Here is an 11658-nt window from a genome sequence, read left to right as displayed (position 1 = left end):
AATAGACCACACTGTGGCAAAATACTGGCAAAAGGCAAACTATACTGCTACAGAAAGAGCAAAACAAAACCAAAGAGAAGGTTTATGGATGTGGTGAGGAAAGTCATGAGGGCAGTTGGGGTTAGAGAGGAAGATGCAGAAGATAGGCTAAGATGGAAAAAGATGACACGCTGTGGTGACCCCTAACGGGACAAGCCGAAAGGAAAAGAAGAAGAAGAATTCTTAATTAAATTAATAATTTGTTTTAATTACTATACATATGATTAATTGGATATACTAAATGAACTGCCATTACAAACAGGTGATAAGCTCCTTATCGAGGGCCGCCAGATGATTACAACATAGTAAAATGAAATGGGAAGTAACTTCTTGCACATTACGTTGTAGTACAAGCACCCACACGGTCATATATATATGCACATTATATCAACCTTTCTCCTAATCATCATGTCAACCAACTCCTGAGCTTTTCCTGTCATAGTCCCAACATTCAAAGTCCCAACACTCAGTTGTAGGGTCTATGCATTCATCTTTTTCTTCTGACGACGGATCCGGTTTCCTCCTCTTCTTTGTCTTCGACCCACAGTAGCTGAATTCCCACCGACGCCCTGGGGGTTAGCAGTGCCGGGGGTAGGCGTTGTTAACCTGGGCCACGACTGATCCGGTGTGGGATATTTGTTTGGCACAGTTTTTAAGCCGGATGCCCTTTTCTGACTCAACCCTGTGCATTTATCCGGGCTTGGGACACAAACACACACACACACACACACACACACACACACACACCACACACACACACACACACACACACACACACACACACCACACACACACACACACACACACACACACAGATTCTCAACTCAGGCTGCAGGATTAAAGCTCCTAGAAAAGCTTGACTTGCCATTTGAACAGGAAGAGCAGCCCTATCATGGACAAAAGAAACAAAAAACAAAACAAAACTGAGAGACAGACAAACAAACAGCGGAGAAGCAGTTGAGCAGGATTCTGGAGATCCTGAAGAGAAAGGATATTTCTACAACTTTCGCCAGTTACCTGTGTACAAGAGGAAACTCAGGCATCAGGAGCCTCCACCTGACACACACAGTAATCTCAGAGCTGGAGCACGAGAATTCCAATCTCGAAGACAAGCACCAGAACCAGATTATGTGCATCAGCAGGAAGGAAGGGTTCTATCTGTATTGCCTGAACAAACACCACCTGAGTCACCACCTGTTGAGAATGTTCAGAAACAACCTGTGATGCAAAAACATGATGATAATACAGGTGCCATGAAGCCAGAGGAGATGGCTGAACCTGTAGCAGGACCACAAGGTGGAGAGCCCACAAGGAAGTCCACCAGAACTGTGAAGCCCAGAGAAAGATTCACGTATGAACTATTCCGTCACCCATCTTATCAGCCCTGGAGACTTTGAGCAAACGCCCAGTTCATGTCATGATCCTGCCGCTTCAGCACGAGCTGTGCGGGTGCCCGCGCGGCTGCGCTAATTAGGAGGCACACACCTGTGCCTCATGCGGGCTGATCATCCCCCGTATATATAGGACCCGGTGACGACTGGTCCGCGGCCAGTTCGTTGAGCTTTATGTCCCGTTCCAGCACCCTCGTATTCCTGACTGAACCTGTGTGTACCGACCTTCGTCCGTTCTCTGACCAACCTTGTAAGCCTGATCCCTTGACACTTCTGCCTGCGTTGATTGTTCTCCCGTGTACCGACTCCTGCCTGCCCACTCATCTGCTCTTTTCGCCCGACGCCCCAACAACCGCTGCTGCACCGGACTACCTGCTCGATCCCCGATCTCGGCATACAATAAACGTGTCTCTTCTTGAACTACCTTGCGTCTTCCGAGTTCCTGCATTTGGGTCCTACCTCTCGTTCAGATGGGACGTGACAGTTCACATATGTGCTATATCCCAATACCCCTCACCCAGCCCTGCCCGACATCTACTCCTACCCAGCCCAACTGTATGGACTTGTTCGCCATATAACAGCTGATTTGCACTAGCACGGGATTTGGCAGACACCGACTGACTTGACAAACTTTGACTAACCTCTGATTCAACTCGCAAGATGCTATACCAGTGATTCTTTAACAGTGTGCTGGGGTGCATTAGTGTGCCCTGAGCCCTTTTCAGGTGTGCCGTGGGAAGTAATCCAATTTTATGTAATTGCTAAAAAAAAACATTTTATCCAAGAAATCATGTATCTTTATTCATCTATTTTTGCCAGTGTGGCACAATGACAGACAGAACAAAAAAATCCTTTTCTATTAGATGGCAGGAAGTACATCCAGTAATTAATTGATCAATTTTTGGTGACATTTACTTTTGTTGGTGTGCCGTGGGATTTTTCAATTGTTAAATATGTGCCGTGGCTCTATCAAGGTTGGAAATCACTGCACTATACACCAAGGAGAGATGACTTTCCCCAGACTATTACTTGACTGACTGCTGTTGTTATCTTAATTCTAGATGTCCGGCGACGTAAAATAAAAGTGGAAAATAGTACATAGTATGAAAACAAGAATTTAAAGTGCGACTGTCATGAAATGGATGATTTTTGTTATATTATTAATGAAAAACCCACATCCATTATGGTCCCATGTGTTGTGTCCACAAAACATGATTTTGACGTATACAGCTTTTTGTAACTCCCGCCATGAAAATCCTCTCAGGGAATTGTTTTCGAGAAGAAGGAGGAAATGACGTACAGGACAGAGGCGCCCCCGAGTGGACTCGTTTGTTTCCATTACTTCTATTTTTTCGTATAGACATTGAACTGAATAATGTTATATGCGTTTTACATTAAAATATCTATTTTAGAATGTTTATAGGGATGACACCTGGGCTTTAAGTATGACATACTAGTCACACATACTTTCAAACCGTTAAATAATGAAAATTCTCTTGCAAATGTGATTGTATACTTCATTGAGAAACTTGGTTGTCAAATACGTAAAAATGCGACAGTTTCCGGCAGTTTGTGGATTCATGTTGGAGAAAACAGTATTTGTAATACTTTGAATTTGATCAGTGAATTACACTCTTTCCTTTGTTACCCTATCGTCATATAGTGATTTTAGAGACATATGCTGCTTTAAAACCTCATCCAAAATATGGAGCAAGGGCTGTTTGAAATGAATTTGTGCTTTCACCTTGTCAAAAATAATTGGTGCACCATGAAATTAATTGAAATAAACCTGTGCTTTATCGATACATTTTTTCCTATTTCATAAACTTTGAACCTTACTTTTCTACATTAATTACATTGCCCTGGGCGGTGCTGCTGGCAAGGGCCATGGCCAAACCACTGCCCTAGGCGGTACTGCCTCTGACAGCTGTCCCACAGCTGCTCTGCATTGGATGCTAATTAGACCAGGAATTTAAGCCTTGAATGTGTCATTGGCGTTTGCCAGTTCGTTGCACTGTTTTACTGTGTGTTGTTCTCTGCTTTATAATGCGTGAGTATGCAAGCGTTTTGTAGTACTTCCCTCCGTTACAGTATGTCTGTGCCATCCTAGCCAAGCCTTGCTTTTGTTCTTGTTTACAAGTTTTGCATCAAAGTGATTCGACTTCCTTTCATGATTTTAGACCTTGCCTCTAGCTTCGCGTTTTCGTGCCTCTGCCCATTTTGGACTGTTTACGTGTGTATGACCTTAGCCTGGAATAAAATGAAGTGCCGGTTCATGAGAAAGGAAGACAGATATCTTTCTGACAGCAGTTAGGATACTACAACATGTTGTTCAACTTCAGGTGGTCTCAAGATGCTCATATTGAAAGACCAAATAAGCCTTCAGTTCAAATGCAGTGAAACACATATATACACAAAGGAAGCATACAGTTCAATAAAAAAAGCAATGATTTTAGTTCTGTGGTGTATGTTTATTTCATATACAAACATACATAAACATTTACACAAAAACTTAAAGAACACGAAAATATTAACAATGTAGACCAATTAAATCCTGTGTACTTTTGTCCATCCGGATTAGGAAACATGTCATGAATTTTTCACACACAGCAGGATGGAAGTGATATGTGATTATTTCTGCCTATAATTCCTCAACACGATCTCACAAGCTGTCTTTCAGCGGTCTCATCCATCCATCTATTTTCTTAGCCACTTATCCTCACAAGGGTCATGGGAGTGCTAGAATCTATCCCAGCTGTCAACAGGCAGGCGGCGGTGTACACCCTGAACTGGTTACAAGGCAATCGTAGGGCACATGGAGATAAAGAGCCGCACTCACAGTCACACAGAGGAGAAATTTAGTGTCCAATTAATGTTGCATGTTTTGGGGATGTAGAAGGAAATCGGAGTGTCTGGAGAAAACCCACGCAGGCACGGGTAGAACATGCAAACTCCACACAGGGAGGACTGGGATTGAACCCGGTTCCTGAGAAGTGTAAGACCAACCCTTTCCAGCTGCGCCACTGTACTGCCCAGTATGTCTCAATCACCTGAAAATATACTGTCTTGCCAGGGAGACCGAGACGAAGACAATCTTTTTACAATGATGAGATGTACAGTATTACAATTGCATTTGGAGGAAACACAATATGAGTCCAAGATCTGTACCAACACACATCCCTCCTGTGAGGGGCATGGTTACCGCTTTTATACCGTTTCTTCTTCCGGAGTGGAGTTGACTCACAACATGATGTGCACTGTTACATGGTTATTTTCATAACGCTTTGTTATTATTGGCTGGTCAAATATGTTCCTTAACGTGTGTCAGTCTCTCAGTTAGGTGCAGTTGTTCCACTTACCTCTGTACATTTGGAACACAGGAAACCCACAAGTTCTCATGGTAACATAACCACAGGTAACACACACAAGTTGTTATAAACAGAAGTGGCTTGAAGAAGACAGTTTATACTTAAATTTTCCATCTCAGTACTCAAATGACAATTTTCCTAAATGTGACTTTGTTTGAACAAGCATTGATTGGACAAATGCTGATTTTAGCAGGAATGATAAAAATATAAATAACATTTCGTGCCTTGAAATCCTTATTTGTGAAAATATACCAATGTAAACTCCAGATACTTGGTGTCAAAATGTACAGAAAAATACAGGGCCTTTGCATAATTTTAAAAGACTGAAAACTTCATATATTCATTGAGGATAGCTAAGCCATTTCTATTTATCAGTTTATGGCAAAAAAAAAAAAATCACAAATGCTCACCAGTGAGTTAACAAGAATTAGGTTTTCGTCCCAGTGTTGGCACCTTCAGGGCCTGCCGCTTCATCTGCATCTGAATTTGGGTTCTGTCGAACTGGCTAAAATTGATAACCTTTAATGCCTTTATATAGTTCATATTCTTCACCGTCTTCATAGGACCCTTCAGAATCACGTTCATCGCTCAAATTATCAGAAGATTCATTGACGTTCTCAACTTGATCTTGGGTTGCGGACAAGTTTGTTTTTCTCAGTGTGACGTCGCTACTGTTCTCTGTAATTTCCGCAGTGTGCTCGGGTCATCAATGTCCGATCAATTTTTGCCGATCATTGATACCTGCAAATATTTCTGTTAGGTTTAAACCCAACCTCTGGATGAATTATGCAAATGAAGGGACAGGAACAAAATTTGGCTTGAGAGGAGAGACGGGTTTGACTGACCAGCTGCAACTCCAAACCCCGTTCTGAGTCACCCTTACCAGTGTCTCCCTTTTTATTAGTTTCTCAAATGAAAGGGTCACAAGATTACAAAACAAATGGAGGAATAGATGGCAATGCCACCACAAAGAGAAATATGAAAGTAAACATTTCTTCAAAGCCGCAGCATTGCCTAATAAACCTGCTAGAGGTCAGCAGGTTTCTGATTTACAGCACGTTTATGGTGTTGAGGAGCATCTGCTTTGAAGTCAGCAAGGATGTGCATCACCCCCCCAGATGTCACTGGGTCAGACTTTGGGTCAAACTTCAGATCACGCAGCCGCTTGGAATGAGAAGGATTCAGGCAAGGATGATATAAAGAAATGCATGATAAAATAATAAATCTAACATTTCCCTAAAGTTTATCATGTATTTGCACAAATTCTCAATCAGCTAGTACGAAATTATTTTATTCAAACAAATACACGTACACAGAGGGGAAAAATGTTTTTAATCATAATCTGGATCTAGAAACAAGTCAGACAACTTTAATGGAAAACCATCGCTGTCACTCCATCAACATTCTTCATCATTAAAGGATACATCTCCACCACCTGTTCCTTTGTGGAAAACTGTGTTCAGTTTTACAAATGAGAACACATAGACAAAGAATAGAACAGAATTCACACAAGGTCAATATTGCTGCGAAAACAGTGACATACCAATTTGAGGAGATCAGGGCATTATATTTTCCAAAGGTCCATCCAGGAGTCCCACACGGAAGCATCAACACCAAAATGTTTTTGACATTTCACCATTAAGGGTTCGGAGACTCTCTTATGGCGTTGGTGTGTGACTTCTCCACAGCTGTAATGTTTGGCGAGAAGTGGTTCTCCAAACATAGCACAGAGTTCCCCTCTCTCACCAACATGTCAACAGCGACGCAGCCTTGGAATGCCATAAATGAAGTAGCAGAAAACTGCTGGTTCACAGCTTCAAACCCTCTTTGTGTCCAACTGCCCTTTTTTATGTTGTAATGAATGCAGTTTATTCTGTCAACATTTTTGTCGGTTGTACACCAAAAACCAGAGGACTCAAATCCTGCAACCAATTCATCAGACAATTTATACTTACTTGGAACATCAGTGGCATCGATGTATGTTAAAACACTTTTGTTGTTCTCATTCCTCTGGTCTTTTGTCTATGCCAGTGTTTGGGTAAGACTGCATGTACAATAGATGTTAATTCATAAACAGACATCTTTCATATGAATAGATAAGACAATAGCGTTATCAATGCATAACAACCTATCTCTTTCTTTTTCCAATTTGTCAAAGAGCCAGTTACATCTGCATAATCAACAGATGTCCTGATGCGACAATGACATAAATGTACCGTCAATCTCAAAAATGGATTTACACATCGAAGCTAATAAATTAAATTTCCTAATTTGCTTCCAGTTCCTACAGTGCCAGGATAATCTGTAAAATTGTCATGCAAACAACACAATCTTTCGATAAGAATTTTGTTGTTGTTTTGACATCCATCCATCCATCCATCCATCCATCCATCCATCAATTTTCGTAGCCGCTCATCCTCATAAGGGTCACGGGAGTGCTGGAGTCCATCCTGCCACCACCAGGCAGGAGCTGTGGCACCCTCACACCAGCTACCAGTCAACCATACGCAACACAGAGCTAGACAACAGCCACATTCACAATCACACTTTGGGGCACTTTAGAGTGTCCAATTAATGTTGCATGTTTTTGGGATGCGGGACGAGACCAGAGTGCCCGGAGAAAACTCACGCAGGGTTTTGCAACTCCACACAGGGGAGGCCGGGATTTGAACCCCAGTCCTCAGAACTGTGAGACCAACACTCCGCAACTGCTCCACTGTTCCACCTTTGTTTTACCATAGGAAACCAATTCTTATTTTTTCCAAAAATGCCTGTCGCAATTTAAAACCAGTCACCAGCCTCTAGTTTTTGGATCACTTTTACTTTGGTTAATTTTGATTTAGAAGAACGGGTACTAGTAGTTATCTCTGTGCCCTTGAGACTATTCTTGCCTTTGCAAAGAAGCAAGGTGAGGTATATTTGGTTCTTCATTAGAAGGTGGTTTCAAAGGTACTTTGGTGGTGCTCAAAATGATTTGGAGTGTCAAAGGCTTTTCATAGTAGGACAACATTCCGATGCTCCACAGATGTGTTATAAGCAGGAAGAATGTTATCATGATTGCGACCATTCCACAGCCTCCTAATTTGATTTTTAGGGTAGGCATTTCATCTAGCTGTCCCCAATAGGTTAGGTGTCTTTTAATGTCTTCTCTGACTTTTGGTTATTTTTAGACACTACAAGTCTACACCAGGCCTCGAGTCAGCTTTACGCTCAACTAATCAAATGGATCCTAGATTGAAATGACGTTTTTACAATGTGTCAAATGAACCTAAATTTGTTTTTCCATTTTATTTTATTTTTTCAAGCTGTTGGCATTGTCGGTAACCGAGAGCGTGCCAATGCTCCTTCCTCACACCTCTCACAAGCACCCAGCCTCCCAGCTCCACTAATTGGGCCTCCTGGTGAGAGCCTGGAAGATGCTTGTCATTTCGTGCTTGTGATTGTCCCTTTTCTTTTAACATTTTTTTCCTCATATAGTCAGCTAAATTCAAATCATCATTAGTTTCACATTGGCCTTCTAAACAATGTTTCATGCAGTTTTTTTAGGCCTGAAATAGTCGTAATGTCTGTGTAGCATTTAACAAAATCTAAACTTTGTCCATCGTCTGTTTCCTCCATACATTTTTGCTTTACATTGCTCTGGTGACTTCTGTTTCTCTTGTTTTTTTCTTTTATTATTATGCTCATTTTTCTCTTTTCAGTATGCAGGATGTGATTTACATACTCCTCCAATGTGCCTGCGGACAGGCCGATGTAATGTTTGTTAACTTAGCTCCGAATTGCATCTTTTGAACCTGGAGAGCATTCTTCAATTGCTGTTGAAGAATCCCATTTGCATCTTTAACTTCCCCCCACACGCTGTTAGTCTTGATTACAGTTGTCTTTTTCACTCTATTCTTCAAAAGGCTCATCCTTTTGTTTTACTCTAGTTTAATTTGCTAAATTGCTCTATGTCTAAAAGGCTTGGTTGCTGTCTGAATTTTGAAATTTACTGCAGATTGATTTTTGTCGGCTTTGTGCAGTCCTATACACTAAAATAGTCAAGTCAGTGCCATTTCAAGTCAGTCCCATCTGATCTCATCATTCTGTGTGGTGTTGTTTCATAAGGTAGTAGCAAGTCAAGAGTTTTTTGTTTTTTTTTCTACTACCTCTCGTCTTTTTGTCTAGTGTCCTTTACCCTGGTCCTGTCTCATCATCTTCCTTTCTATGGAACATCAGATCTTTCTTCCCATTTGTTCTTCCTGTCCACTTTCTTGATCTTTCTTTTTCTGACTGCTTATGAACATTTTGTTATCTCGCTGTTCTGTTCACAAATAAGGATTTTAATGAATAAAATCCGTTTAGAATGTTTCCACGTTAATTTGAGAGCAACCTCCCCAGTAAACAGTACCCACACTCGTCCAAACCCCATTTTAGTCAAAATTTTCCCAAGATGTCATGAGCAAAAGCACAAAACTTTATACTAAAAGCTGTAAACCGGTATCTTCTGGTTTTGTTTGGCACTAAATGCTAAAAGTAGAAATGTAAGTAAGGTGTATGGTTCTGTTTACTGGACTGATATGGGTCATTGAGCTGTAAAAGTTTGTGAATATGAACAGATTTTTATTTTTTTAATTATCTCCACAGGTGTGCATGTAAATGCTACATACCTATGCAAACAGGAGAGTTTTTGCTACCGTAAGTCGACATATTCACCAGAAAATGGCATCTTATCCAGACCGTCTGCTGCAGTGCATGATGGAGCACCCAGGATTTATTGCCAGTTGTCTGAATGCATCGGTACTGGAGGTTGCCTTTTTACAATTCAGGCAACAGTATCGGCAGCGACTGGATTTTCCACAGCATGAGTAAATCGATTTTAAAAAATATTATTTCACCGAGGTTGGCTCGGTGGATCAGCTGGAGAGCGTTGGCCTCAAGTTCTGAGGACCTGAGTTCAATCCCAGCCCACGCTGTGTAGAGTTTGCATGTTCTCCCCATGCCTATGTGGTTTTTCTCCGGGCACTCTGGTTTCCTCCCACATTCCAAAAACATGCAACATTAATTGGACACTCTAAATTGCCCCTTGGTGTATTTGTCCAATCAATGCTTGTTCAAACAAAGTCCCATTCTGGAAAATTGTCATATTTTAGGGTTAATGCAACATACTGCTTATAGACAGCTTGTGTGATGGTGTTGGGGAATTTTTGGCAGGAATAACCACGTGCCACTTCCACCCTGTTGTGTATCAAAGATTCGTGACACCTTTCCAAGAGTACACAGGATTTAAATGGTCTACATGCTGATTTTTTATTCTTTTTTTGTGTGTGTAAATGTTGCTGTATATGCTTGTATATGAAGTAAATATATACTAGAGAACTAGAATCATAGCATTTTTATTGAACTGTATGCTTATATTTTGTATAAATGTTACATGACATTTGCACAGAATTATTTGGTCTTTCAATAAGAGTTTTTTTTCGAGAACACCTGAGGTTGAAATACATGTTGCAGTATTCTCTCTACTGTCAGAAAGATATGTGTTCCAGTTTCATGAAGAGGCACTTCACCAGTCTGGCAACTTTTGGAAAGGACCAAAGATGGAGATTCAGAATCTGATGGCAACATATGAAGAGTTTGTTTTCAAAACGCGACATAGGCATTTTTTTCAGATTTACGAAACTCGCGCCAAAATTATCCAGCTCCGAATGGTAGTTATCGGGATACTCTGATTTTTGTTCAAAGTGCGGCATATCGTTCTATATCAGCCAAGGAAGATCGCGTTTTATTTCAAAATGCGACATATCGAGATCTTATTTAGAGCAAAATGCGACATAATTTCGTTCAATCAGCGTGCGCTGCTGAAGCAAGCAGCATCCAATCAGAATTCGTCTAGAGGGAAGTTCCGGTATCTTCCACATCGTCATCCAAAATGGCTGCGCCCACGTTTGAGAGAGATGCTAATGCCGAGTTTGATTTTATGTACGAGACACCGGAGAGAATGGAGCTGAACTAAGTCTTGTATTTTGTTTATAAATGTTTAATAATATCGAATAAATGAATCAGTGATTGTGCTGGTTTACTTGCAGGCTGTCCCATTGTGAGGGTGCTTTTCCTATTTAATTTTAATTCTTTATGAAATTATTGCAATTTAATACTTCAGTTCTCATCCAAGTACCATTGTATCTGAATGTAATAAACATACTGTTTTGTCTATGATTGTGTAATGCTTGAATAGTAATTTTGTTGTTCAAAATATTTCACCAACAATCATTAATGAATGAATAAATTTGCAATTTTTTTTTTGCCATTTTTTATAAGGAAAGTTATCGGCTATGACTTAAGAAAAGTTGATATTAAAAGGAAATCAACACCCTTGGAGTAGACTCAATTTCTGTCTATGAGCATTATGAATACTGTTATTATTACTACAGACTTATATCCTATTCTGCAGTGTTCTTTCCCCCGACAGCGACAGCTATAAATAAAATCAAAAGAAAGCAGACTCAATGAGTCAGATTTCAAACAGTGAATTTGTGAGTTTGAAACTGATTTCATTTTGGAGATGTGTGTATGAGATCGACTACCTATTTTTTTTCTGCTGGTATCCCTCGCAATTAATTTTGGTGGTTTGAAGGAGTTTACTTTCTTAATGATCTCACATCAACTTATAAACAAAATTAATCAACTGAGTGACACAATGCCTGCAGATGTCGGATTGCAGAATCGCATACAGATACACAAAATTACAATGATGTAAACTCAAGACCTCATACTGAACAAACAGTTTCTAAATAACTGAAAAACACCTTTTTAAAAGAAATTCCCATTTTTTCATCTCCTTTTTCAACATCTGACATTAGTGAGCTAATTGTGAAAAT

This window comes from Syngnathoides biaculeatus, chromosome 5, assembly GCF_019802595.1.
Source record: "Syngnathoides biaculeatus isolate LvHL_M chromosome 5, ASM1980259v1, whole genome shotgun sequence".
In the NCBI taxonomy this organism is placed as follows: domain Eukaryota; kingdom Metazoa; phylum Chordata; class Actinopteri; order Syngnathiformes; family Syngnathidae; genus Syngnathoides; species Syngnathoides biaculeatus.
Note: the sequence above shows the minus strand (reverse complement) of the source record.